Genomic DNA, 3818 nt, shown 5'->3' with positions numbered 1-3818 from the left:
AAAAAAAGAGAACAACAATGTTCTTATTTGCCTTTAGTTCATTATCTTTGTTGGACACAAAATTAGATGTATCAGAGAACTGAGGAAAAAGTTGTTCTGTAACAGAAAACTGTTTTGTTACATATCCCTTTAAAAATGAGGATTATGATACATATTCATAGAAAATAAACACTGCAGGTACAGTAGGGGCTATTCACTAAAAATTAATCATATTTGTGTTGTTTTCAACTTTAAAGAAAGATAAATACATGTTTTATTAATTAAATTTCAACACTGACCTACACTAGGGAATCAGCATGTTCTAAACAAGGGTAGCATCTCATTCTGCTTGGCTGTTTTGGCCAGCTACTCCTCATCAGTGAGGGCCAGAAGTAGGAGATTCAGGGTCATTTTTCTTCTCTGGATAAGGCCTCCGAGCCCATTTCTCCCAATAGAAATCCTAGCTACCAAACAACACTGTAACTGATGTATTAATCTGTATTTGTTCTGCTATTTGTATGCTCTTGAATGGGTTGCACAGAACAGAAATGCACAAACCTAAGAAGAGACAATAGCTCCACTTTCTAATACAATGGCAATAAAAAACTCTGGGTCCGCGATTTGTATGAGCAAAAAAACCTCTTTACAAATTGCTCACCAAAAACATTCACTGATTGCAAATAATGATAGAAAGGCAAAAGACTTGATCTTCAGGTCTGGCAAATCTGTCTTTGATGAACTGCCCCCAAAATAGCATTGTGACCTGTCTCGAACTTCTGGGCTACTGTGCTTGATTCACCCTCCAGCTAAAGTGCTATAAAAACTTTGGAGCTTCTTCTAGTTTTTACTATCCTCTATGCCTTCCAGTAAGGCAATGCACATGCTACTGTTGAGACTGTGCAGGATGTTTCAGCCACACACATTCCTCGTAATCCCTACCCTAGACTWTCCCTCACCCAGCTCTGCTCACAAATGACAGACTCCCTAGGCTGTTCTACAAGCCAGAAGTCACTATTAGTTATCAGGGAACACCTGTGTACCAGAGAGAACATATTAGGATAATGTATTCAATTAAATGAGCAAGGTCAATCCAGCCACTCAATTACCCGTACGAATCTGACAGCACCTATGAATATGTTCTGCAGCCTGGTACCCACTGCTGCTATGGTCTCACAGTCTGCCATGTGACAGGATTCTCCTATATTTATTTATTGAGTGCTGCCTCCTCCAATTCAAAGGGCATGCCCTTCATTACAAAGGGCATGTCTCCTGTTTCCACCCAATCGCAAGTGACAGCGCTAGAGCAGGTATCGGCTCCATTCTTAGCCTAATTCCCAAATAAAGATCAGTTTAAGAGAAGTGGGGTGTACAGTCTGCCCAAAAAGGATGCATACAGACAGCCTGCACACTAGAAAAACTAGTCACATTTTTCCCTGAACTAAACGTATAGCAATACCCAATACTAAAGCATAACACTCCTTTCCGGGCTTTACAATATACCTTTCAGACAACCTGCCAACCTAGAAATTCCCTTGGTTAGCAGCCCCTTATTCAGTAACCCAGTAAGTATTGCTGTGCCCATTGCACAGATGTGCAACACATCTAACCTGGGTGGCAAGGCCACAAATAGTAGTCACACGTTCTGAATCCCCTGCATGAACCCTAGCTTTTCAATCACATTCACAATCATTTAAACAATATTTATCAAATTCTACACCCATTTAATAAAGCAAGGAGCAGTTTATAACCTAGTTAAAACGGGTAAAAAAGAGGAATTCTTAGACCATGTGGCAGGTACTTAGAAAAGGAGATGATATAGCAACAGCGATAATTGCATTTGCAGAGGTTTGCTGGAAACCTGATAATTATATATGTGTGTTTCTAGCTCCTAAGACACTCAGCTAAGAACCAGGACTCCTTTGTGCTAGGCCCTGTAGCAACAGAGAACTAAGGCAGTTTTGCTCCAAAAACTATTACACTTAAATATGAGACAAGAACCAACAGATGAATACAGGCAGGCAGAAGGAATAAAAAGACACCATGAGAAAATGAGCATCAGCAGCTATTTCTGTACATATCTAAGCTGCTGGATCCCAGGAATACCCTGAAATTCCCAAGACCCTCATGCACATTTCCTTACATAAATTCCAGCTGTCTTTGTAGACAGACAGTCAAAGTCCAAGAAGTCTGTGCTATCTTGTGCGCTCACTGATTTCATGACTTTTTCATCATATTATCAGAGGGAGGGACCAAGACAGCCGTATTGCATTGAAACAATTATCAAATCCATCTGTTTGGCAAGTGAGATGAAGAAGGTGCTAACTAGGTCTGCCTCCAACTGCCAAATAAGTAAAACAATGACGAAGACAGCCAAAAGCCTTTCCATCACCAAAGCGTATGTGCAGCTACTGAGATTGGTAGCTCAGTTTTGATGGAAGATTGCCAAATAAAAAGTGTAGGCTGGTATACAGCCAAGGAAATGCTGATACCTTTTTCAAAAGTTACCCACTGCTACAAAAGACTTGCTACTTTGTGCAAGGACACAAAGAGCTATCCTTCACAATGGAAAAAGGATTTAAATTGTGGGGGATTTAACATAAAAGGGGAGCTCTTGTTAAGCTACAAAAGAGAAAGTAGCTCTGATGATAATTTTGAAATACCTGTGCCAGTTTGTCTCYTATCTAATAGCATACTTTGATCTTTTAATGAAAGAGCGCGTAGAAAAATTAAGGTATAAAAAGCCCCCGATTTTAAGGTTTAGGTAAGTCGGCAAGAATAACACATTTGTTAAATATTCATGCCCCCTAGGAGACCATTACCTTGAAATCATTACCTTTATTTATTCTCTGGTCTCATGGTTCTTGTAAACTTTTAATGAAACAATACATAAAAGTGGGTACCATTCAGCTACAAATGTTCATTAATTGTTTGCTAATGCAACACATTTTTTTTTTGCTATTTGCTCTCCTGGCATTATTATAATGAAGAACAATTGCTTTATAAAGAAAGTTGTGCAAATACAGTAAATCATGACTTCTTTACCATTCTGCTAACTTGCCCTGCAGTGAACTTTTTTTTGTTAATTAACTTTCTAGTGTTTGTCATTCCAATTAAATAGAGTAGGGCAATTACTTAAAGTCTTACATGAAGAGCTGTAAAAGCAAAAAAAAAAAAAAAAAAACCTGATGAAATTAAGAAAAAAAAGTCTTTAAAAGAATCAACCAGAACTAAAAAAAACCCAAAAAACTAAATGCTCTGAAGGTTAGTGAAAGCTCCACAAAAGTTAATGGACAAAAAACCCCAAGAAGATAATGTATCAGCAGTGCAGCAGTAATTTTTTTTTTTTAAGAGTAACCTCTAATCTCACTTGTTTTGTTTTCAGACTAGTCAGAAGGACCGGTCAAATAAAGTCAATAAAGTTTATTATTGTTCATACTGGAAGTATGTAAGATTTGCTCACCTGCATTTACGCCTGATTACAGCACTGATTAAGACAAGCAGAAAATATCTGTGATATGGTAGAAATTTACTGACCTCATTCTCTCAGTGAAATCCACACTCACCCACAAATCTCTTGTTTTGAATGTTGATCCACTTGTGCTCATCCCATCTCATTCAGGCACTAGAATTTTATCTGTAAGATCATGGGAAAGTAGACTGCCTTCAATAAATCCTCTAGCACATACCTAATAAGCACATACCTAAATTCTAATGATTTAGGGAGAACCTAACATATATTTAAAGTACAGCATGCATCTACTTGTGGTCATGAATAGCAGCTACATTACTCCGGAGCTTAAAATACTGATCTAACTCCTTATCTAAGTTATTCTACATGT

The sequence above is a fragment of the Apteryx rowi genome, unplaced genomic scaffold (assembly GCF_003343035.1).
Source record: "Apteryx rowi isolate R43461 unplaced genomic scaffold, aptRow1 scaffold_239, whole genome shotgun sequence".
Lineage (NCBI taxonomy): Eukaryota > Metazoa > Chordata > Aves > Apterygiformes > Apterygidae > Apteryx > Apteryx rowi.
The sequence above is the reverse complement of the archived record's forward strand: the minus strand, read 5'-3'. Positions refer to the sequence as shown.